Below are 26,868 nucleotides of genomic sequence, written 5' to 3' on the forward strand. Positions count from 1 at the left end.
TGCCTTATTTTTGGTACTGCTGTAGTTCCATTGATGCAAATCTCCAGTGTAGATGGGCTGTCTGAGTGTAAGACCAGTGTGATTTCCCGCCCCCCCCCCCCCGGTAAGTTACTGGGGGTAAATCACAAATTTACACTGATTCTAGTTAGACTGGTACAAAATTCCCTAGTTTAGACAAGTCCTTAGAATGCACTGGTGTAGCTGTGCCATTGTAGCGCTTCCGGTGAAGACGTGCTAGGTTGACAGGAGAGCGCTCTTCTGTCAGCATAATTACTCCATCTCAACTAGAGGCAGAAGCGATGTTGGCGGGAGAGTGTCTCCCGCTGACATACGTGGTGTGGACACCGGTTGAAGTCAATGCAACTTTTTCACACCCGAGCGATAACTTACGTCGACTTAAGTGGTAATGTAGATAAGCCCATAGACTAAAAAGGGAGGTTAGTGGGTTGTAATAAGCCATAAATCCAGTGTCTTTATTAAGACCAGGATATTTAGTGTCCAGCAAAGTTATGAATTTAAGCTCCCAGGTTCATCTTTTGAAGGTGTTTGTGTAGGTTTCTTATGAGGACAAGGACTGAAGTCAGACATAGAGTAAACACTCTGTGAAAAGTGTTTCACCTACAGATGACTTGGTGGTTTTGTCTTTTAACATTTTTCTGTGTGAGTTCTTTTGAGAATGTAGTGATTGTCTGGCTTCGCTCGGATAATAATGAGAGCACAATTCAGCCAAGGAAACTGACCTGCCAATGAAGAATGACTTTTACGTTATCTTAAATACAAGTCCGAGGGCATCAAGCAGTGAAGAAGAATACTTTAAATAACTTATGACAACAAGAATGCTTCTGATCCAAATAACTTGGAAGGCTGGAATCCAGTCAGCATTCTGCTTCAATAAAACTCTGTCTGGGTACTGTATTGATCTACATGTATAAGCAGCAGCAATGCAAGTATTCTGTCTTAAACAACAAAGCAGTATAATAGCTAGAACCATGTAACTGAGAAGGGATGAAGAGAAGGGAGTTACCTTACCTTCTCTTACAAGGTAAGTTGTAAGGTAACACCCTTCTCTTCATGTGTCAGTATAATAATGCCTGCATCTGTAATTTTCACTCCATGCATCTGAAGAAGTGGGCTTTTTACCCATGAAAGCTTGTGCCCAAATAAATTTGTTAGTCTTTAAGGTGCCACCGGACTTCTCATTGTTTTTGTGGATGCAGACTAACATGGCTATCCCACTGATGCTTGAGATCCATAATAGTCACTTCTAAGCTTGCCTCTTAAGTTTCCACACTCCAGGTTCATACCACTCTGTAGTATAGCTGTATCTTCAAAAATAGTCCCAGTGACTTAAGTGGAACCATTTAAGTGAAGTCTATTAATGGTTTGCAGGACTAGGCCAGAAATCACAGCTTGTTAGAGGAGGAATGTTGTTAGATTATGGTATTTTAGACTATTTGTTTTCTATCAAGAAAAGTAAGTTTTCCTGCAATGTTTAATGAAACAGACAGAAAGGAACCCTTTGTTGCTATAATCATTTGATTCATTTACCAGGGGCTTTTAGTTTCTTTAGTTGTGGGCATGTTTTATAAAACTTAGATACGAAGTTATCACCAAAGGAGTGTCCATTTCAGGTTAACTAGGTTTCCATGGGATTTTTGTATTGATGTAATGAGGAATGTTTTTAATGGGAATATTTGATAAACAGCTTTCCTAAGATGCAGCACCAAGAAAGTTATAGACCCAAATAAAATATTGGTACACTCGATTTGGATTTTAATATTCATGGATGAAAATCTTATCGGGCTTAAAAAGACAGCTGAAAATCAGTTGAATAAGTGGCTGGATATCTTCAAACGTTAAAACTGGCAGCTTCTGTCCTTTTTACAATGAATGTAATTAGCTATAACCTACAGGAATTCAAGTAAATATCTTGGATGAAATCCTGACTCTGTTGAAGTCAGTGGGAGTTGTGCCATCATCTTCAGTGGAGCCATATCATCATCCCTCTCCTTTAACTCTCTGAGCTAGGAATTCAGATTACTGTTTGCATCTTTGTGTCTCATAGGAATTTCAGTGTGGGGGGTATAGTGAGCCAGCAGTTTTGTAAATAAACATTGGTTTTTTTCTATTCAATTTTTGGGAGTGAAGACCTTTTTATTATTTTTAGTTAAAGAGAATGTATAAAGAATGTCTGCAGCTATTCCTCAGGCCAATGTATTATCATACTAATTTTTTAAAAAAAACCCTCTTTGTGACTTTTTATTGTAAATACCATGGATCTCAATTTTTTTCCAAAGGCTTTGCAGTCTTTACTGAGGAAGACATAAGGAGACAATTTGGTGATGAAAGCAGGGAATTGGACCTAGAACTCCTGTGTTCCCTGTCGCTGATTTACTTTGTCACTGGGCAAATCTTCAGCTGGTGTAAATTGTCATTAAAATCAATGGAGCTTTGGTAATTTACATCAGCTGAGGATCTGACCCTCTTTGCCTTGGTTTAGCGCCTTGGCAAAATAAGTAGAATTATGCCTTCCTCACAAGGGTGTTTATGATGCTTAAATAGTGAATGTATGTAAATTGTCTATGGATCCTTGCATGGAAGAAATGAAAAAAGTGCTTATTGGTGTTCTTAAAAATCAGAAACGTTTACAGGATTAGAACTACTAAGAAGGTGAGCTGTAATAACTCTGAGGACTCTCATGTATTCATGAAGAAACTTTGCTACCCAGATCATAGGGCAAGTTCCAAACAAAATTAAGTCCTGTTAATGATTGGCTATTTTTAAACAGGGTGGGTATATTTGGACGTGGTTTATATAACGTTTAATTGTCAGTATTCTGTTTGTTTAATATATCAGTAGTATTCTGGGATAAAATGCATGATGTGAAAGAGAAGGTTTCTACTAGACACAATCCCATTGTTTATGTAGCAAAAGGTAAATATTTGATGCCATATATAGCTCACTACTGGCTGTGAACTAATCTCAGATTGTGTGCCATACTGATCATAAATTGGATTTTTACCGTAAGTCATTGTGGCTTTGAAAATAATATTTAAAAATGAAACATAATTTGCATTTGAAATGCTTTCGTTCTACATAAGATTTTTTTTTTTTTTTTTTTTTTTGAGTAAACGCTTGTGTCAGAATGATGGTACAAATAATAGAAACTAAGCTGCTAGGGACACTGCTGTATGTGCTTTGCTAACAAAGCACCCTAAAATGATGCCAAAGAGCTATCAAGATAGAATTCTTTGGCTCCACTGTACTACTTCTAATGTGCTTTATCTTACACATTACAGCAAATTGAACGCAGAAGCAGCAGCACTGTGATTGGCCCAAGATAAGGAAGGCTGGGGAGGTAAAGCACCAGATGGAGAACGTATGACATAACCAGCTAGAGTGAAGGAAGGTTGGGCGGTGTTGTGTTAGGAGTGGTGAGGAAGGAGAAGATCAAGCAGAAAACTGAGTTGAAACAGAGCTTGAAGTTCCTCATTCTCCCTACCTAAGCTTGTGGTACTGTAGATAGCACTGGTACTGAATTTGTATGGGACAGAACGAAATCACCTGGCAATGTTTAAAATTTAGCAAAATGTTCAAAGCTAGCATAGCTTTGAAGATCAACAATGAAGTTGCACAGGGTGGTTTTGTTGAATGAACTATCACAATCTGGGTCTGATGAGGCCTGATTAACAAGGACCCTGCTTGTTTTTCAGAAAGCCTAACTTGTTCAACAGGTTCTTGATGTTCAGTACACAGTGCCATCCACTGGAAATAATTAGATGATATCAACACCAGAGAATAACCTCTATCATTATGGGGATAAAGGGAGTGCACTTCAGAGTTACCAGTTTCTAAAACAAAGCCATTAGAACAAAACCATTAAACCCAAACTTAATTTGATGGATATTAAAATTATTACAAAAAGAGGCACTAGTTTTAGCTCTTTTTTTGAGATAGGAGTCCCAGATCTGAACACAGTATGCCCAATGAGGAACACATTCTAATATCTTCAGTATTATTGTCTCTCCTTTTCTTTGTACAGGCTAGCATTTTGTTTGCTTTCTTGGCTGCTGCTGCCTATTGAGCAGAAGTTTTCACTGAGTTGTCCACAATGATGTCCAATCATGTCACTTGTGGAACAATCTCTTTCCTTAGTTGCTATACTTAAGCTAGAACCCAGCAACGTGTATGGGTAGTTCAAATGATTTCTTCCCATATGCATTACCTTGCACTTGTTAACCATGAATTTCATCTGCGGTTGTGCTTCCCGTTCATGTAGCTTTGGCTCCCTGCCTCATGGTGAGTAGTGTGTGTAGTAAGGTACTAGTCAAAGTGACCAGGGTGTCACAACTGAGGTCTTTGGTTAGGTCTCTGTGAAGTTCTCCACAGTTTTAGTCATGATAAACCTCAATAATTTTGGTATTGAATGCAAATTTTGTGACCTGACTGTTCACTCCCTCTTCCAGATCATTAATAAACCTACAGTTTTAGGCCAGAATTAAAACAATATTTCTTTAAAATCTGAAGTGAATTAGGGGTTGTCTTCTAACATACCAAAACAAAAGATGTTCTCTGCTGTCCAAAGAGTCTAACTCACCCTACCACCACCACCACTTTATAGTTGAAAATGGAGGAGAGAACCTAATTTAATGGGCACATTTGGTTGAGATCTAGTGCATGGGACCAAAGTAGATGAACCTCCACTTAAAAAAAAAATTAACATTTAGATGATTACCTCAGAATGGCATGTCTCCCTGATGGGTTTATAACAGGGTACCAAGTGACTACTAGAGACCTAAGCATTCATTTTAAAAAAAAGTAAATTTCTACCTTTTTTTTTTTCTTGTGGGTCTAGATTTTACATATGAGCTGAATCAAGGGGTTTGTCAGTGGAGAGAGGAGGTTCCTCCCCGCAGCTCACAGAAGTGAGGTTAATCAGCCAAGCCTTTTGTAAAGTGAGACTTACAAAAAGAGGTGTGTTTTCCTCTTAGAAAATTTCAAGCTCCTCACATCCAGTAAAATGCCCAGAAGGCCTTAAACATCTTGCAGGATTGAGGGTCTTGGGATGGCAGTTACACGGTCTGTAGTGAATTGTTGCTGAAGTTGCTTGGGATCATGAATTGGGCATGGTGCTCTAGCTAGCAAGTTGGGTTTATGCATGTGGTGTGTGGCTCCTGAAACTGTGAGGGCCTAAGAAGCTGTAAAGGCTGCATTGGGTCATTGACATTGGTCTCGGGTATAAATATACTTTGTACTTTGTAGCCTTGAACTTTTTCTCAGAGATGCTATGCTTATCTGTGCGTGCCATAGAAGCTGCATCTTCCTCCAACTGGCAAGAGCTCAATAATGCCATTTTGTGGAATAATCTCTTTCCACAAATTATGTTGACAACAACAAAGTAGCTACACTTTTAGGGGTAAGGAAGACAAAAAGGGTAGCAAAGGTCCTTATTCTCAAGGCAGCATGAACAAGTAGATTAGGCACTGGCCTGGGATTTAAAAGACCTGGGTTCTATTCGCAGCTCTGCCACTGATCGGCTGCATGACCTTGGGCAAGTCATTTCACCTTTTGGTGTCAGCTTTCCTTCCCATCCTTTGTCTGCCTAGTCTATTTAGATTGTAAAGTCATCCGGACATGGGCTGTCTTATGTTTGTATAAGGCCCAGCACAATAGGACCATGATTTCAGTTGGGGCATCTAGATGTTACTTTAATATGGAAAAAATTAAAAATAAACCCAAATAATCTACCACTGATACATACTCAAAAAGCAAAAAGATCTCTTTGGATACCCAGCCATATCTAAACCCAAATCACACTTTTCTTTTGAAGTGTGGCAATGAAAACCAAGTAGTTACATTGTTAAAGAATGTGACCTTTAATCTTAAGTATAAGGAAGGCTGCTGCTGTGTGCAAGCCCTCTCGCACTCTGAAAACATTGATATGAAATTGTACTACTGAGGACTGTGGTCTTGCATGCATGCCACGCTTCTTCAATGCTTACAAAATTCTTCTAGTCACTTGAGGATGGCTTCTGATAAGGCCTTGCATTCCCATCATATTCTTTATAATTTCTCTTGCCCTCCCATGAACTATGACATAAGATATACACCACACTCCTCAGGCAAAAATTTTTTAAAAATCCTATCTACATCTTATCTCTCTCTCTCCCTCTATATCTATGTATGTATATATAAGGAAAGAGTAAAAGGCATAGACATGTTGACAACATTCACTGAGGGAGTGGCCTCATCTCTCCGATGGGGTTCCTTTGTGCCTGTCTTCATCTGCTATTTAGAACGAAAGTTGAAGATAAATTCTAGACTCAGTCCTCTTCCAACAGTAAACAATGGCCAAATTTCCATGGACTAAAATGAAAATGAGATCAGACCTTAAATCTGCATGTAGATTATCTCCAGGTTCCATAAAAAATAACACTACATAAGTCTATGCTGAAAATTTGTTAATTTGGTTTTACACTAGACTACTCAGGAATCTAGTAAGAAGAATAGTACAGTGAAGTTTTCCTGTCTATCAGTGAGCTTCTATGGCACCCATAACCATAGCATGACTGACTCCTATAAAGTATCTTAATGTATTTATCCTCACAACATCCCTGTGAAGTAGCGCTGTGAAACAGGAAAGTATTATCCCAATTTTACAGATGGGGAAAGGAGTCAGAGAGAGATTAAGGATCTGATCTTAAATTGAGCTACACCATTTTACACCAGCCGGGAATTTCCCTCTCTGCAGTGAAGTAATTTTTAACTCTCAAACATTAATTACTGATAACTCTGGGAAGGGTAAATAGGTCTAGGGAGAGTGCAACAGAGGGAATTTGGGGGTCAGGATGGCTTTCTCTCTGCTTTTCACCTTATGTGGTTGGGAGGATGGGAAGTGCTATTGGCTGGGGTAGGCTGGACAGAGCTTTGAGTGCTGATCAGCACTGCTGGCTCAGGGCTGCTGCTGCTGCTAGCAACAGTCAGGATGTGTGAAGTGAGTATTTGGTTGACTTCAGAAAGCTGAATACAACAGTAGCCAGTGAGGTGTAAATTCAATTGGCCCATCTTTCAAATGATACTTCCTGTTGTCCTACATGGAGAGTTAGCTTGACTTGTTTTTGTATTAGCAGAAGGGAACGTTCCCCTCCCAATCTCAGAGATCTAGATTTGCCCTCCAGTGTTTCTAAGCAGGGAAAGTTGATGGGTAGAAAATGGCACCCATTTAAACCCAGTAATCCTGGTCTAACCGCAAAAGAGAACTTCTATCTTAAAATCTTTTCAGCTGAACTCCTCTCTCAAGTGGGACATGGAAAATAGGCTGTGTGTGAGGGAGCTGGTGTTACTGTACTACACTGATATTGAAACTACACTATACTGAAACATTTAGCTGTAAGAGGGTTTTTTTATATTAGACACAGTTTCCCTTGGCTCACTGACTTTCTAAAATGTTACAGCAGTCAGACTGCCAACAAAACATAGAAAACAATACTGCTGACATCAGTATATAACATGCAAGGAAACTGTTTGTTTGAGGACCTGTTTCAAAGAATAACAAGCATGTCTTACATTCTTATATGCTGACATAATATCTGGAAGGCTGCTGCCCTCTGGTGAGTCAGCAGACAAAAGGCAATCATACGAGTCCTATTATCCAATCAGTTGGTTACAGGAACATACGTTGTTTCTGTTAACAAAAACAAATCCAGCCCCTTTATCGTTTATTTTCTTCATATACATGAAGATCACAAGGGCTAGAAAACCACAAATGTGAAACAAAGGACATTTTTTTTCCACTTCAAATATTTTCTTGATTGCTTCCCCCTTAAACTCTTCAGTTTGAAGGCTTGAGAGGAGTGTTCTCACTTACTCTCACACACACACACACACACACACACACACACACACTGCTGTGTGTATATAGTGTGTGATGTGATTTTAATATGTATACTTAGGCTGGAGCGCTTTGTGGGAGGGGCCATCTTTGTTCACTGTTCGTATAGCACCTAGCACAACGGGGTCCTGACCAATTATTGAGGCTCCAAAGTGCTACTGCAATGCAAATGATAAAGATGCATTATGTGCACACATTTTTTCTGCAGTCTCTACAAGGTTCATGAATGTTTTGTAGGTAGGTACAATGCAGAACTTCACAGAGGAAGAGAACAGCATAGGAATGTTGTATTCTGCAACAAACAGTTTTTACATCATCTGCACTTTTTGCACAATAAATGAATTCACAGATCCCCGGCTCCTTGTCACAGAATAATGCTTAATCGCTTTCCTGCTGATTGTTGCTGTAACTTTTGTGAAGTGCTCTTGCTCTTTCCATGGCTACTTCTGGTGTTCCTTAGGATTGTGGAAAATAACTAAAATATCTCAGATCTCACACAATGTTAACTGTTGGCAACTGTTCACCTCTTAATGGTACCCTGGGATACTCTTCCAGCGGCAAGTGCTTACTAATCAGTAAGCACCAAATAGCTAACAAATCTTTGTAACTCTGACCACCAGTAGTCAGGGGCAGGATTGGAGGCAGGAATGTTTCATTTCAGAAGCTTCTCCCCTCACACGCTCTCATGTGTCTACCTTGAACAGAGAAAAAACATAAAGACAAATAAAACTGGGCATGCACATAACTCTAGTCTGATTTTAACATTACCCACAGGGTCCATTAACAATGCCAAATATCTTACTTTAAAAAGGAGACCTATGACTTCAGTTGTGGAAAATTCAGAAAGGTGGCCGGGAAATAACTATGTCCTTATTAGATACAACCTGGGAATAAAAATGAAATGTCTTTTTTGAACAAAGTATTGAGAAAAGACCATGGATATCTTTGTTTTGAAATTTGGGCTTTGGTATCTCCCCAAAATGTATACTTTCCCTCTCAGGTTGGTGGTAAACCATATTGAAGTTGCTGGTTGTCTCTGCGTCAATGATTCATTTAAATGAGTTATATTTTCCTTCCCTTCATCTGTATGGCAAGACTCTAGTCAGCGGGGAAAAGAATCTTAAATCCTTTGGGTAAAATTGTGGCCTCACTGAATTCAATGGCAAAACTCCCTATGCCTTCAGTGAGGTTAGGTTTTCACTCTTTGTGCTTTTACTTTCTTGGCCCAAATTGCCTAGAACTTCCCCCCAGGCCCTGAAGTCAGATAATGTAGGGTATAATCAGAGTAAACCAGCGTAGCTCTATTCATTTCAATGGCACTTATCTAATTTGCAGGAGTTGAGGATTTGGCCCACTGTCTTTATCCTTGCTTCTCATTTGTTAAACTCTGTCAGTGCATTAAATATGTTTTGTGCATCCCAGTCAATCAGGCAAAGGGGGAATTTGGGCTGGGTGACCAATTGGGTGGTAAAATAACCTTCCTGAACTGGCCATGTGAGAGTCTGTCCAGGCAAATGCCACCTACCAAACCAAAACCTGCAATACTATTTGTGTTGTGATGTTTATATCACAATGCAAATGGTATCACAAATCCTAGGGATCAGAAATCCACATATTGCTCTCCATGATCCAGTCACTTTTCCAGACTATGGAGCTGAGAGAACCCTATTACTTTTTCCTTCCACCATGGTGAAAATTTCCTTGGTTCTTCTGTTGTTTACAATAATTGTCTCAAATATTTCTCCAATACAATCCCAGTAGTGTGGGTTTCTGGCAATAAGGAGCTATAGAAACTATGGAAGATGAGTACACATATGAATCAAGATAGACAAGGCCCCGATAGATTCTCTTAAGGGCCGATAAAATAGGCAGAGGAATGCCTAAGCTGTGAATCACACTGGGGCTTAGGTGAGAACTAGGCTATCAAGCAGGTTGGTGAGTCAGGACTTGGCTGGCTTTGTGCATCGGTAGCTAAATAGGCATTTTTGAGGATCCCAGTGATGCCTGAAGCCTGGTCTACACCTCAGAGTTAAGTTGATGTAAGGCAGCTAAGCGTCTATACTAAAATGTAGCTCCCACTGAAGTAACTCACCCACTACACAGACTTAACTCCACCTCCACGAGAGGCATAGCGCTTAGGTCAATGCGGTGTCAGTGTAGACACTGTATTGCTTACATCACTGTTTCTGCCTTTCAGAAGCCATCCCACAATGCCCCACACTGACGGTTACATCGGTGCAAGTGATCCTGGTGAGGCCACATACCGCCAACACAAGGAGCGTGGAGTGCACTTACAAAAGTGACTTAATCACTGTGGTCATTGTACATCAACGTAACTTAGTTTGACTTAATTTTGTAGAGTAGGCTTGCCCTAGATGTTGGACATATGCATTTAAGGAGGCAGATGGATCCATTTGTGGATCTAGCCCATAGACCTGTAATGTGACACATGGCCAGAGTTTTAGAGATATTTAGGTGCTTAAAGATAGGTGTTTAGTGAGATTTTCAAAATTCCACTGGGAGATGGGTTCTTTTGAAAAATCCCTTTATGTGCACGTTTGAGCACCCAAATACCTTTACAAAATATGTCCCTTTGAATTCTAAACCACTCAGGCCCTTTGGAAAATTTTACTCATAGAACCTTGGCTCCCTGCTTCAGTTCTAATGAGTGGCCCAGAGCGTTCATAGCTTAAATGAAAATAAGATTCCATTTCAAACACAAATAATACTACTGGGCAGTTCAGTATCAGAGCATGGGAGGTGGGGCTCACCCCAGAGCTTTCTGTAAGTCTACTGCAAGACAGTCTGTTGTGGGGAAATTTCAGGGAATTTCTTCTTGGTTAATCTTCTAATCTAATAGGGGAAGGGACACTTCAGAGAGACAGTGTATAGCAGGCACCGGTTGTTAATTGGTAAGTTTGGGAACAGAATGTGGAAGGTTTACGGGATGTCAGTTGACAAATGGGGTGCTGCTATTCTTTCTAAGTAATTCATTGTTTCATGTGGAGGATACAGTTGGTGAGCTAGGTAGATTTGGAAAGTATAGCTATTGCACAAGACATGAATGTCAGTATTTCTTTGTCACTAAATGATGGCAGGATAAATCAAATGAGTCTCTGGTGGGATTGCTCACTTCCCCAGATGCTCAGTGGTGAGGTGTAGTGTTAGCAGGAGGAAGCAGCAAGCATATTGAGGGTTGCCAAATCATTTAGGCCCCAAATGGGGACTACTGCGACACCACAGACATCTAGGAAACTCTTCTGGTTTTGCTTGAGGTGGCAAGGCTGGAGCACCAGAGGGTGGGTTGATTGGTTATTTATGCCCACAACAGGAAGTTAAGGGGATAGCTGGTGACAATTGCACTAACAAAAAGTGCTTCCTCTCCCCCTTCCCCCGCCCCAGTAATTTCCCCTTCTGCTGAAAAATTGATCTTGGAGACAAATGGTAGGTCTTAGTGGCAAGTAAACTAAACAGCACTATTGTGGAATTTTAGGATGTGTAGATGTATACTCCTGGAGATTACCCAACATTTTGCCTATCCTATACAGAGGAACTATAAGAATTGGGCAGAAAGACAAGAGTGTTTTATATGCAATAAAAGATCTGATTTTTTTCTTAAGTATAATACTAGTCACAGTAATAATTTGAAGAATGCCTATTATGTCATCCCAAGGATTTATGTTCCATATTCTAGTGCATCAAAACTATTCCAAAGTAAAGTTCTTTGCAGTGTCTGAAACTACGCAAGCTGTGGTAATTAGATCCCTAACATACATTGGCCATGACAAATTCTTCTGGGCTTTTGGCAAAGATGCTGGGAAAATTATACAGTGGTTTGATTCACTAGAATTATAGGAATCATGCTCCATCAAGGTAATGAGGGGTGAGATATTAAAATATATGGAGATATTGCAGGATCTATAGAGACCTGTGGGAGCTGGGATGCATTAAAGACAGTCCTGAAAATGTTGGGGATGAGAGTCCTTTGTTAAGACACAAACAGTTTTAATAATTTAGTAGATCTGGAAATTTTGGGGCAATGACATGAAAATAATCACACAGCAGGTGCTTTGCAGGAGTCACTGGAGACTAGAGTGGAAGTCTGAAGGAAACAAAAAATATAAAATAGGAATGAGCAAGGTCCACCCAGGCCCAACCCCTGAAATTACATATGGCAGCCACCCATGTGATTCTAAACAGATCACTCCTGTTCATTATTCCCAGGAAGAAACCTTGGAACCCATTTCTCATAATGCCTGGGAGGGAAAAATCCTTCTTGAGTTCAAATATGACAGTTCATCATCAATGTGGATATGTTCAAGAATCACCATAGCTCAATATCTAATCCTATTTACAGCAAGAGATAACATGGGCATCCAGCTGACCATGATCTGAAAGCTCAGGGAAATACTATTTTAATATTCTATATCACTTAAATTGCAGTTAAAACATTCATTAATCCTGACAACAGAAACAACATTGTCTAGTGGTTAAAGCCTGGGAATGGGAGCCATGAACTCCTGAGTATTAATGCTGGTTCACATGTGGCCTTGAGCATGTCCCTTAACCTCTCACGATGTTTGAATTCAAATGATGATGATAAGATGAGGGAAAATTGTCTAGTGGTTAGGGCACTAGGCTGGGACTTACCCCAAGCTGGGTCCCCTGCTTTGCCACAGACTTGCTGTCTGACTTTGGGCAAGTCATTTAATTTATGTGTCTTGTTCCTCATGCATAAGTGGGGATAATAGCACTTCCCTACCTCGCTGCGGTGTTGTGAGGATAAATACATTTGAAAGATAGTATCATCATCAGGACCATATAACCACTTAAGTTAGAGACATGCCTACCTCAAAGGGAAGTGATGAAGACTAATGTGTCTGAAATGCTAGGCATGTGTATTTAGTTTATTATTACAATGCCCCTGAGGATGGGGAAGGCCAAGACAGAGAAGTTAATTATATGTCTAAGGCTACAGCGGGAACTGGTACCAGAATCTGTTATCCAAGAGGTCGCAGCTCCTGGTCTGGTATTCAGATAATTAGACCACGCCCATCTCTCTAAAATGGGGAAAAGGTGGTATGGCAACTGGCACAGTAGGTGAAACAGCCATACTGAAAATGATTCAAGTCACTCTATGAAATGGGGAAGAGTACACTAACTTAAGTCACCATGAAAATGAATATGAAATTTAGACTGCTGTAAAGGTAATTTTCATCCTTAGCCATACAAAGTCCAAAGATGTGGTCTTTATGTGGGAATGGAACTAAACAGGGTTTGGGAATGTCATGTGCTCCACCCAAATGTATAGCCAGGCTACAGGGATCCAGTACACCCCTTCCAGGATTGCCATTCCACTTTAGGGGCTAGCCTAGGGGCTGGGGATTTCCAGCTGTTGGATCTGTTTGAAGGTAAATCCAGCTGATCTTGCCTTGATGATGACTTATTCGGAGCTGGCAGTGAGCTCATCTCAATGGTGTACAGGAGCTGGAAAGCCCTTTCCCTGTGTTGCTATAGAAGTTTGGCTCTGTGGTTTGGAACTGTGTAGGCTCTTTTCAAAGGACTGAATATAGCCCCTTGAAACTATCCACCTTGGAGTGCAAAGTTACCTGACAGAGGGACGATAACAGATCTATCATTTCGCTGCTTACACCTGAGGAAACAGATGTTTTAATCATAGCTGAAGAAGTAGGTCATGAATTAGAGAATTACAAAATGGTACGTCTTCAGAAGAAGTGGGACGTATGGCTTGAAGTCTGTGACTATGCTAATGGAAACACACATGGATAACTTCTAACCAAATTTGCACCCACATTGAATAAATCACAAACCTGGGAAAGGACCCAGTAAATGTGCCAGCTGATTTTCCTGACATCACAGAATAATGGTAAACTCTGGGCCAAGATTTTGGCAAACAGATTTCAGTAGCTCCCCCCATCTTTGAAAACCCTAGCTAATCTGAGTGGGCCAAAAAAACATTTGCTAGAGGACAATAGTGAACAAATCCTCAACATAATTCAGATAGCAAAAGTCATCTTCTTGAGTGAAGAGAAGGAATTTTATACGATAGAGCAGGACTACATCTATGTAGGGATCTCTTGAGATAGAGGGCAGCTTTAATTGGAATTAAAATATTATACCATTTTACCACTGCCTCCAACTTGATTTAAGGATTCCTGTTTCACTTTATTTTAGTACTAGAACTGCTGTCTTGGCTGCTCAAATAAAATAAGAGATTTAGGTTTTGGTGAGGACACAGAGCACGAATAAAATATGTATGCCGACAACCTTTTTTTAAAATCTGATCTTTGCTTCCTTTCTTCCCCAGGTGTTGCAAATTGTGAATGAACTGGGAAAGGCCAGGGTTTGGGGTTAATCTTGACAACTCAGATGCTCTGTTACTGGACAGTCTTTGCATAAAGGACTTAATATTGTTTGGCTTGAAATGGGCAGAGAACTTTATTATCTATTTAAAAATCCATCTGTCACTGCTTTTTGAGAAGATAGTGCTCTCCTTAAGGCCCTTGTCCAAAGCCTATTGAATCCAAGGACTTAAATGTAGTGCTATTAATAGGGATATGTAATTCTACAAGAGACTTTCTCTTCACTCACCCTGTTTTGTTCATACTCTCTTGGTCGTTGTAGTCAGACTCCTGGAGGCACGAATAAAATGTTGCTTTTTGTAGGGATGGATAGAGGTAGGAATAAAAAAATGTTAAAAATGCATTTGAGGCTGTGGCTCTGAAGGAAATTAAGCCTTAATTTTTATTTTTCAAAATGTAGTTGTTGTCTGCAAGCGGTCTGCTATTTTGTGGTATGCATCAGATTTTTCTTGACAAGATGAGTCATTCTGTCTGTTACAATGAGAATAGATTCAGAGTTGAAAAATGCAGTGGTAGGTCAAGGGAAATTTTTTTTTATTTTTATTGTATTGCTGTGTGAAACTTGAATTAGTCTTTTACTACCGCAGGTCTGTTTGAAAACAACAGTGACTAAGAGCAGAGAGAGAGAGAGTGGGAAATACGGTCTAACCTTTTGCGAGACTTGCAAGCTTTCTAAAAAGCCTTCCTCCATCCTCTTAATAATAACTTAGTTTTATTTTTCCTTTATGGAAGGTAGCCTATAACCAATTCATTATCTTTGCTTAGACTTTGACTTCCACAACCATGCTGCCCACTCTCTGATTGGCCTTTTTCAAATACAGAAGACAGTCCCTACCTTGAAGAAGGTACAAATGTTCCTACTCATATTTCCACTTCATACCAATGCACTCGTTCAGTGTTCTTGGTGTATGTCCAGTCCATTAAACTATAGGACAAAAGACCAATGTCCAAAAAACAGAGGATCCTATTTCACCACCTAAAGTTAAGAGCTTTCCCAATCACTCCCTGGCATCCACTCCGCTCTCTCCTAAACACTGTTCTGCTGGATGGTGTTAATGGCTGCCATCAAGTGGGTTTTGCTCTATGGACACCACAGACCTTGGTAAAGCTGATGTGTGCTAATCACTCTTTCAGGCTAAATGGAAGGAGACATTAAGCCTTTTTATTTATTTATTTATTTATTTTATTTACACGCACGCACGCACACAAAATTGTCCACATGGCAAAACCTGAGCAGAATTAAGCTATGTGGTCTGAGGGATTACCTTGAGGGTAGATGCAAATGCAAGGGCTGTGTGTTATTAGTGAGAGAAAATCAGCAGAAAAGGAGAGAAGCAGTCATGAGTGTGGTCCTAAGAGGGAGTAGCAAGACAGAGCTCTTTGGGCACAGAACTGAGGGGGGGAGGGCAGACTTAGAAATAGCAAGGAAGGAAACTGCCTCCTGTTTGTGTTTCTACTGTGTTCAGGGAAACAGGATTCTGTGTACTTTCTTTGTAAATAAACAGGATTATGCCAAAGAATATACCTGATTAGTATCATCAATTTATCCTCCTAACAGAAAGCCCAAGCAGTTAGCCTATATTCAGGGGCTAAAAAGGACCACAATACTGACAAGTATGTAAATATTATCCCTACACATTCAAGATAGTTGATGTAACTTGGGTAGGAATTACTGGGCCTTCAGGGGGGAGCGTGTGGGAGGAAAATGGCTATGGAAAACACTGTGGATCCGGCTGGCTGGAGACGAGAGAGAGAGATCCTGGAGTTAGGGTGTGGGCAAGCAGAAAATACTGTAATAGTATTTTTTTCATAGTGTGTTCTCTCCTGAATCTAGCATTGGAAATAAATCCCTTGCAGTTCTGGTTCTGTGAACAAAGGTACCAGTTATGATGATGGTCATCCTATGATGTGGCTAGTCTGTCCACTAGGAACAGGAGATGGAACGTTACATCACTTTTTTGCAAGCAGCCATTCGATGGTAATGACACTTGGATTGGAATCAGAAGACCTCTGGAAGTGAAAGGCCCTGCATCCCACTTCCAACTCCTCGAGTCATCCAAATGTACTTGTCAGAGTTCTTCACTAAGCTGTCAATGTGTGAAGCCCATGTTTAATGACACTACACTGCATAATCAGTCAAGTTTCATCTTGCCAGTGTCTTTATATAAAATCAGTCATTTAGTAGGTATTCATCCTATAGATTTTTTTTCCCATGTTGTAATTGAGTCCTCCAAAAAAAAAAAAAAAAAAAAAAAAGTTGAGAGGAAATGTGGTGGTGTGGTTAAGGCAGTGGATAAACCCTCACGAGAGCAGACTTTGCTACAGCCTTCCTGTGTGATCTTGGGCATGTCACTTAATTGCTCTGTGCCTCAGTTCCCATTTGCTAAATAAAACACTCCTTCAATGGCTACGAACCAACTTGGGCAGGGAGGTGTCTCTAGCCTCTGTTTGCTGAGGTTGGGAATGGGTGATGGGATGGATCACTTGATGATTACCTGTTCTGTTCATTCCCTCTGGGGCACCTGGCACTGTCCACTGTCAGAAGACAGGATACTGGGCTAGATGGATCTTTGGTCTGATCCAGTATGACTGTTCTTACGTTCTCTTCTCCCTCTCCTTTGTCTTGTCTATTTAGACTGTAAATTCTTCACAGCAAGCACTGTCTTTTAATGTGTGCTTGTACAGCACCTAGCACAAGGGGCCTTGTCTCTCAGTTGGGGCTTCTATATGCTCCCATAATGCAAATAAAATATTGCATCCCAAACAATAATAAAACCACAGAAGGAGAAAATTAAGTCACACAGTTAGTAAAAGCTCAAAGGAAACATTTAGTTCCAAGTGTAAGTAATCTGCTGATTTCAAACACCCCTCCCCCCCATCAAGGTTTCAAGGGTAGTTTGCCTTACTTCAAAAGTCATGGTCCATAAGAGTACAGTGTAAACCAAAACCTTCCTTGTAATAAACAACTGCAAGACCTTTTCTCAGATAAACCATTCAAAATTTATAGTAGGCAATCAGCTGTCTGTCATAAAGATAAGCGCTGGAATTAAAATATCTCTGTACGTTATGTCAGCTGATAAAAGTCCTTTCCCAATACTTTTTGTGGGTCAATAAAATGATCACAAGATTTACTTTCTCTTTATTTATCAGCTGGTTTCAGGCTGATAATGCAATGAATCCAGGGAGAAGTTCATATCTGTGAACTTTAATTTTATTGCATTGAATAAACTAGTGCACTTTTTTTTTTTTTTTTGAAACTCCCATTAAGGACTAGATTGGGACAAGTGATTGCACGCAGAAGTAAGAATGCCGCTTGTACTCCTACGTGGGCTACCTACCTTGGATCCAGGCTTGCAGGAATAAGTGTGGCTATGCATATGTTTATTCGTTCCCTTGTGAGGGTGTCCACTCTGACGTTAGGCACAGCCCTTTGCTCCACGCCCCGCTCACTTCCTGGCCAATGCAGCTGAGCTAGAGTGTGATGGATATTAATTTACTACTGGTACAGGACAACAGTAAGTCTCCACTCTCCTGTAGAGCAGAGAATTGTTAGGGATGGCATTGTGCCTCACAGGGGTGTCAAAAATGCCTTCTGCTGTTACTTCTGGGGTGGAGCTGTTTACACATCACACCTTGCTGAAGGCTGTCCCTAAGGTTGAGTTCCAGTTCATTTTCTAAACTCCCTTTCTCCAGAAATTTCTCCAAAGGCTATCTGCAGGGTTTTTAAAAAACAAAATCTCTTGAATCATATCTGGCATTGCATGAGGGTGAATAATATGTATATGTGTTCTCATAATAAATTTTATGCCCATGACTCTAAAAACAGCTAAAATATAAAACTTTGCTCTATTATATTTGTTCAAACACCTAACAAGTGGAGTTTGAAGAAAATAAGCTGGGTAATTTTTAGTTAGGTTTCCAGTTGTACAGATTTGAGTATACCCATTAGAATATTTCAATTTGTTTTTTACATGCATTTTTTTTTAAATCGAAAAGCTCTGCCATCCCACTTTTACAGAGCTCCTAAATTATGCAGGTGCTCAAAGGGACTTGGAAGGGCATATTGTCAAGTAACGACTGCAAGTTTTGGTCTACTCTGACTATGCTGTTGTTGTTGATTACAGTGTAATAGCTAGCACTTAACCCACATATTGAGTACAACAAATTTCCATATGAAATTAGAGGCAGTTTTATAATATTTTACAAGAGGTAATTGCAAACATTGTTTCTTTGTAGCCAGAGTGTTAACAGATAGGTCAAATGAAAGAGAAATATTGGATAAATATCCTCATAGAAAAGGCATCAGAAAGCAAGGAGTGTGAGAAAATTCATTGCTAATGCAAAGGTATTTCTGAGCAACTTTGTGAAACATTATAATAAATAATTACTATTCAGAGGTGAATCTGTGTCCAAGAGAAAATAAGGCTTTTAGGTGACTAGATACCCACATAATGGAATAGTAACTTAATACATAGTACTTCATAGAAAATCAAACTTAAATAAAATGACTAAGGTCCATATTCCACACTTAGTTACCCCAAGAAATCTAGCATAACTCTGTACACAAATCACAGCAAAGCATTAGGACACCCCCTGGATAAAGGAGAACAAAGATGAAGGCTTTATTATTACTTTATTTTATTAAATCATAGGGGCTATTATACCATAAGACATAACGACTAATATACAGACCAGTTCTCCAAAGTGCAAAGTGATAGAAATTCTAAGAATATTCACAGTATAGCAGTAATTAAAGATTATAAATTATCCCACTGGGTGACCCCAATGCTTCTATTTACACGCCCCACAAATTCTGCCTCCTAGGTTTATGCTCATCAAGACCCCACCTCCTTCTTCATAGCTGTGTTTCCTATAAAATACCAACCCCCTCTCTCAGGGAGTTAAAGGCCCCAGACTCCTTCCCATCATCATTCAGGATTTGCTATGAAAAGAACATGCCTTGCACGGTGTCAAGTATCAGGGGGTAGACGTGTTAGTGTGTATCCACAAAAACAACAAGGAGTCCAGTGGCACCTTGAAGACTAACAGATTTATTTGGGCATAAGCTTTTGTGGGTAAAAAACCCACTTCTAATTTTTTACCCACAAAAGCTTATGCCCAAATAAATCTGTTAGTCTTTAAGGTGCTACCGGACTCCTTGTTGTTTTTATGAAAAGAATGGCAGCCAGGCCTTTCCCTTGTCCTCCCACCATACCTCAGATACCAGGATGGCTCAGTCAACCTCACATGACCTACTCCTTCCATGTTGAAGAGCAAGCCTGTTCTGTATCATGCCCTGGATTCTCTCTTCTGGTAAAGCTTTTCCTGTTACTTTGGGATATGCTCATTTATTAGGGTTACTCTTCTGGGGGTGGTGGTTCTGTACTTCTGTCAATGTACTGCTTGTGTCACTTGCGTTCTCATATGGAGCTCTACTTCTCCCTGCTGCAAGTCCCCCCCCAATGGAGCTATCCTGCAGGACCTAGGTTCCCCAGGGCTAGGTTCTTCCAGCCCCAGAATCAAATGAACACACACATTAACAGAGTGCGTCTGAGAGGACCGGGTTAATCAGCACTCCCAAGCTGACCCCCTTATATGTCCCTGGACTCAGTAGGCTGGGTTGAGCAGCATTTCCAAGGTGTCACCCTGGTAGGCCCTTGGACTCAGCAGGTTGGGTCGAACAGCACCTCCAGATGGTCACCCTCGTATGCCATGGGCACCGCACCGGAATAGAGCTCACCTGAGCAGGCTGGGTCGAGCAGCACTTTCAAGCTGTCACCCTCATATGTCCCAGATTCAGCACATACCTATCCCCACTTTCACGTTACAATTGTTCTGGTAGTAACCCACTTGATGAGCAAACCCCACAGGATTTTTGGGTGCTGCAGGGATCTTTTAGCTTAGGTATGAGGAGCGTTGCTGCAGAGCGAATGAGGAAACCAAAAAACACCCCGGGGGGGGCGGGAGAGAAGCAACCAGCATAATTATGAGAATTATTTATTGCCAGGTAATAACCATAGGGGAGCCAAACAAACAAACAGTTATATTATTAAATCTAACTTAAATTTGATTATAAAGTCAGGTTTACAAAACTATAACTGATCACACAAGTCCGAGACAGAAGGCTATACCGAGAGAGCGAGCTTGGTTCTCACCACTCCGTGAAGCTTGAATCGATCGGGGGTCCCTGGTTGTGGTGTTAGCTGAGGGGCCAGAGTGCTGGAGAAAGCAGAGCCACCAGCACGATCAGTCAGGAGAAGATGAAGTCCCAATGCAACTGATGCAGATTTTGGATCCAGGCATCAGAACACTTACCTGAGCATGGGTACGGGTTTTTGTAGAGAAAAAACAATGGTTTCAAGGGAGAACACTAGATTTGTTTATGTGTAAACTGATGGTTCAAGGGAGTATACTAAAGTTGTTTTGTTCAGGCTACACAATGGGAGCTGATCGTTTCTGGCTATAGGCGGTGTTCCTTGGAGGGAGCTCACAATGCAATTAGGGAGCTTTGCTATTTTGGATACCAATAAAGGATTTATTACTAGAATTGGTCTGATAACTACTGAGCTGGGTGTGTGCAGACATGAGTTCATTAACATCTGGAGCAGAGATCCCTCATCATGCAGTGCTTCCCTGCTTTTCTGGTCCCAGACTTCTGTGCGGTTCTTGCCTTGGAATCTCTGTTGTCCATTCTGTATGCTAATAGAAATGCCTTCTTGTCCCATCTTTGGGGCTCGGGGAGTTTCCTTAATCCTATCATCCTTATCCCAGGGGTTTAGATGTGTCTCCCACTGCCTTTTCATTGCTTTTTGTAAATCTATTTTCTGATGCAAATTTGGTTCAATCAGAGGATGGGGGAAATGGGAGATCTTTTGTGAGTCAGACAGACTGGGTAGTGCACCCTGGTTCCCCAAGAACACAGAGCTGCTAGGTAACACGTTGGGTAATAGGATAATGCTTTCCAAGAACTTGTGTTTTTTCTTCCTGAAACTGGACTATCCCAGTCACCCAGCACTGTGGTAGAGGGGAGCTCTGACTCACGCTTTTAGCACTCCAGTCTCAGGGCTCTAACAAAAAACAGATGGGGGAAAAAGTCTAGCTTTTTGTTTAACTTATCCTAACCTGAGATCCTTCCCTGATTCCCCAGTGACGGCTTGTCTGGTCATCAACTCCACTGTCTGTAGTGGAGCGATGCCAGACTGAGAACAGATTCAGACTCTAAGTGGCTGAATACATATTGTATTGTTTTGTTATGTTTTTTTAAAGTGGGCCAGATATTGAAATTTCATATTCAGAGATCACAAAATGAGGGCTATGCTTTCATTCAGCTGCAGATTAGGCTTTTACAATTCAACAGTACTTTATGGTAGCTCCCAGTGTTTCCAGGTGGGGCCATTGACTGGATTCTGTATGGAGACATGTGGAGGTGCAGACCATTATTATTCACAGATCTGCAAAACTTGGCTAGAGGATTGTGCCCTTTGAGACCAATATGGGTGTGTTCCAAATTCGGTGGCTTCATAACAAAGCAATAATATATTTTAAAATGTTTAAGAACGTAGAAACATCAGAATGGCCATACTGGGCCAGACCAAAGGTCCATCTAGCCAAATATCCTGTCTTCCGAGAGTGGCCAGTGCCAGGTCCCCAGAGGGAATGAACAGAATAGATAATCATCAAGTGATCCATACCCTGTCACCCATTCCCAGCTTCTGGCTAACAGAGGCTAGGGACACCATCCCTGGCCTAAAGTATTATCATTTTCAAAAGTAGTGATTTCTTAAAAGTAGAGGCTAATTATTTTAGGTGCTTGAGCACCAGAAGGAAGGTGGATTTCCTTCCTCCTCCTGCCTGAAGGTGGGTGCTCAAAACTTTCTAGCAAAAAAAAAAATTCTTTTTTGTGGGGGAGTGTGACAGGGTCGGGCCAGATGACTACAGGAGAGTAATAGAAGGCAGATATATTAGCCCCAGGCTAAGTAGGTCCCTTTTCCCTGGGTAAGGTAACAGGGAAGGTTCCAGAACAATTGGGAACCTTCTGGAGACAATTAAGACAGACAGGCTGATTAGAACACCTGCAGCCAATCAAGAAGCTACTAGAATCAATTAAGGCAAGCTAATCAGGGCACCTGGATTTAAAAAGGAGCTCATTTCAGTTTGTGGTGCGTGTGTAAGGAGCTGGGAGCAAGAGGCACTAGGAGCTGAGAGTGAGAAGGCGTACTGCTGGAGGACTGAGGAGTACAAGCATCATCAGACACCAGGAGGAAGGTCCTATGGTGAAGATAAGGAAGGTGTTGGGAGGCAGCCATGGGGAAGTAGCCCAGGGAGTTGTAGCTGTCGCACAGCTGTTCCAGGAGGCACCCTAGACAGCTGCATTCCACAGGGCCCTGGGCTGGAACCCGGAGAAGAGGGTGGGCCTGGGTTCCCCCCAAATCCTCCCAACTCCTGGTCCGACACAGGAGGAGTTGACCTGTACTGTGGGTTCATGAAAACGGCCAAACTGAGTGCTGCCGTGAAGCTCCAAGGCGAGCAAATCTACCAATAAGCGCAAGACCCACCAAGGTAGAGGAGGAGCTTTGTCACTGGGAGGTAAATGATGGTAAGCGTAATGTATACCTGGACTAAAAGACACTTCCGAAGATCAGTACACACTGTTCTCACAAACCCTGTGAAAATGTCCTCCTGTCTAGCTCAGCCCTCATGTTCCAATTCAAGGAAGAGGGAGAAAAAGCAGCCTGGATGTTTCCTTTTCAATGAAAGATCCCCAAATTAGCAGCTGTTTTATGTGTTTGTTTTTTGTGGATATTTGTGTTGCCCTGGCAAGTAATTCCCAGAATTTTTAAACCTGTTTCCTATAGTTAGTATAGAGGGACAAAGCCATCAAAGGTTAATTTAACTGGATCTAGCAACAGGGAAATGCACATGAAGAAAAATATATTGCCGCTTTCGTTTATCTTTGGTGGGGCTGTGGGCATATGTAAGGCGACATTTTTCTAAGGAGAATGGAAGAAATCAGTGCAACTACTGTGTCTCAAATCTGCACACCTGTGCATGCCAATCAGTGCAGTGCAGAACAATATTCTTTCAATGGAATTCACTCAGCAACTCAGATATGCTAGTATAAGGCTCCAGAAATGGAGCTGGGTACCTCCATTGCATGGGTTCTAGATGCAGTGAATGCTTGTGCATTTTTGCTGGCACAGTAGATGTGCGTGCATTTTTGCAGGCATGCATGTTTCACTGTTCTGGCCCTTAATCTTCTTTTTCCACACTTGTCTTATTTCCTATATGTTTTTCATCCCTTTTTAATATCTGAAATCTCTAATTTTTTTTCAAATGTATTTGTTCACTAGTTTCAGAACTAAAGAAGTTCATCTTCATCTATGCTAAATAAGCCTGTTAACTGAGAGCCTGAGCTTGCTCCAGCTGAAGCCAAAGGGAGTTCTGCCACGTGATTCAACAGGAGAAGGATTTGTGGCTCTGCTTGCAGGAGATAATGTTGAGGAAAAATATTTTCATAGTGCCAGTTGATGCTCCACTGTGCAGGCATGTGACTCCTGGTGAAGTTAATGGGAGAAGTGTGCATGCATTCAAGGGTGTAATTTGACCATTAATTATCTGTTGACAAAGATTAATTTTGGCAGGTTTCCGATTACCATGAATGATGGCAGATTTTCAGTCATCTAGACTAATGAACTAATTACTGTTGTCCATTTTAACCTGACATGAACTCTCTGTCCCTCTTAAAAGTAGAGGTGGGCTCCAACCCAAAATTCAGGGGTGCATCTCACACAATGCGGCCCTGAACCTCCTCTCACTTACATCAGTCGGAGTACATCAGACCCCTCCAGCTTGGAGGGTGATCATAGCTTGGGTGGGGGTGGGCGGTGTTTGTTCAGGCCATTATATGCACCCCCTCAATTCCGTGTTTGAGGGTGTTTGGATGGATCCAGGATTGGTCCAGGCTGATCACTACTTAAATATGTTACTGAAAGAACATTTTCACTATAATTCGGCAAAACAACCTGTTTTCAGCAGCAGGAAACATGGAGCAGAAATTAATACTTGTTGATTCCCACTCATACCGGACACTATTGTATTTTTGTGTGATTAGACAATGTGAGTCAGACAATTACCTTTCAGGGCTGAATCGCCAGGATGGAAAACATTCCATTTAAAAAAAAAAAACAAATACTAAAAATTATGCAACACTCTGTGTCCTTTCCTCCCTAAGAATATGAAATCTTTTCCTGAATGAGTGACCCTTATATGGTAAAAGTGCAGCCTGTACATTTGGCCCAGGGATACTTGGAAGTATCACTGTTAGGCATATTTGGTACGGAGTGGTATCTGGAAGATCAAATTATTTTGTCTTTTATCTGTAATAAATCGTCTGAACATAGTGCATATTTACTTTTTACACATTCTGCAATGGGGCATTAAGAGTAGAAGGATATGCCAAAAGACCTGCTGTTCCTGCTGCTGCTGTCTACAATACGTCCTTTCTTTTTTGCAGTTGTTCATAGCCTTTCTAGAGGTCTTTTACTTGGCCCACAGAATGTATTGACTATATCTCTGCTATAAAATTATATAGGATGCTTAAAGAACATCTGTTGCTAGGATATCGTTGTTTGCTCTGTTCTATGGGGATTTAAGAGTAATTTCTAGAGAATGCAGTTGGTTTCATCTCTGTTAAATTCTATAGGACTTTCTCCACAAGGGACGCTAACCTGAAAGTCTCTCTCCACCCACACAAATTAATCTAAATATGGACGATGGAGAGTGGTTTAAAACAATGGTTCTCAACCTTTTTGGGCTCAGGACCATAAGTAAATGTTTGCCTGTCACAAATGTTTATGGCCAGTAAATAGTCTGGGGGTGGAGGTTCTGGAATGGTTTCGGTTGTATCCTGCCCCCCGGGGGGATTGGGCCCTGCCTGTCACTCACCCCACAGTGGCAGTTCTTGTTACAATTTTAGCCTTGATATTTCACCGGGGTCACATCCTGTAATTGCAAGTTGTATCATTGATTCCAACAACATCTAAGGTCTGGTCCTGCAACCCTTCCTCATCCATTTACTTAAGTAATCCCTGTGAAGTCAGAATTCCTTATGTAAGTTGCAGCATTCAGAGTCCTCTTTTAAAGGGCTAAGGGACTGATCCTGCTTTTATTTAGGTCACTGGCAAAACTCCCATTGGCTCAATGGGAGCAGGACTGGGTCCCATATCAGTATGATGAGACGTACTGTGGCCAGTGGCGACTTCTATGAGGCTGAATGGATTTAAATTTAGCAAGAGTTTTAAGAGAACAAGTTGTACGTTACAATTTGTCAAACATGCCAAGAAATCTGAATAGCCTTTGACTTTGGCTAAAGAACATTGTGCAGCTCGTAAATAGCATGACTTGATGAGTCTTAATATGTTGTAAGAGAATCTGTCCTGGCCACAGTTAAGGCCTGGTCAAAAGCCTACAGACGTCAATGGGTGTTAGATCAGGCCCTTAGAACATACAATTATTTTTATACCCAGAAGTGCACTGTGCAAGAGACTGAATTTTTCTTAATTTTGTGTGTATGTTGAAGTAGGGAGAAGATTTGACATTTTGCTTCATTCCAAAGGGAGTGTCCTCGTTCCTGCTTTGAAGCATGCGAGAGAAAAGCCCTGTGAAAAGATTTGTTTGAATCTGAGACACTGAGTGGAATCAAGAGGTAGGAATCCACATGAACCAAACTAAAGAAAAGATTAAACCAAACTGCGGCAAACCAAACTTGTTCAAATACATAGTGTCTAATCACGGGCATTTTCCATCCCTTCATGAACTGCTATTAGATAATTTTGTCGTCTTTCGTGGTAAGAGAGACTGGATATCCCATAACTTTGATAGTGATTGTGCTGGAAGGCAGATATAATCTGATACTTGAAATACCCTGACTAAGTGTTGTAAATGCTTTCACCAAGTGCAATAAGCACATGACAAAGGATTAAGGTGTGTGTGTGTGTGTGTGTGTGTGTGTGTATTTTTAAAGCATTCTGTAGTGGCCTAATTCTTCTCCCAGTGAAGTCAGTGGAAAAAATTCCTATTGACTTCAATGAGAGAGAAGTTAGACCAGTGCTGCATGCATTTCAAAATCCTACCCTCAGTTCACACAGCAAAAATTTCAGAACCAATTTTTTCTTGTCTTACTCCAGTCCAAAGTTCCATGAACATCACAGTTGACACTAGCGTGGGACCAGTTGTTTTAAAATTCTATCTACATTTAAAGTTCTAAATCTAGTAGCATGGGTATTACTGCTAACTTGTCTTTCTGGGAATAACCAGACCCATTTTCTAGAGCGCTCTGGGCCAAATTTTCCAAAAAAGTGGCCTGAGGGTTACATGCAAAAATGCCTGCCCAGTTACAGGCTTACACTTCTGTGCAAAAATTGGGTATATATGTATGCAGTGGTAGTAACTGCATATACAAAAAAAGGTGGAAAATCACATGTGAATTTCTGTGTGTGGATCTTGAGTTTCTATTTCTGTAAATTTGGCCTTCTCAGTCCAGGGCAGAGCTGTGTATGAGGCAGTATGTGTGAAGGTAGTCTAGAAAGCTGCAGA

The 26,868-nt window shown here is 41.0% G+C and overlaps 1 long non-coding RNA gene across 6 annotated transcripts in view; it reads left to right on the top strand.

The window, feature by feature from the left end:
• Positions 1 to 26,868, top strand: part of LOC122460194 — a 129,475-nt gene that overhangs the window by 56,527 nt on the left and 46,080 nt on the right. The gene's annotated exons all lie outside the window — the stretch shown is intronic.

The sequence above is a fragment of the Dermochelys coriacea genome, chromosome 5 (genome assembly GCF_009764565.3).
Source record: "Dermochelys coriacea isolate rDerCor1 chromosome 5, rDerCor1.pri.v4, whole genome shotgun sequence".
NCBI classification, from domain to species: domain Eukaryota; kingdom Metazoa; phylum Chordata; order Testudines; family Dermochelyidae; genus Dermochelys; species Dermochelys coriacea.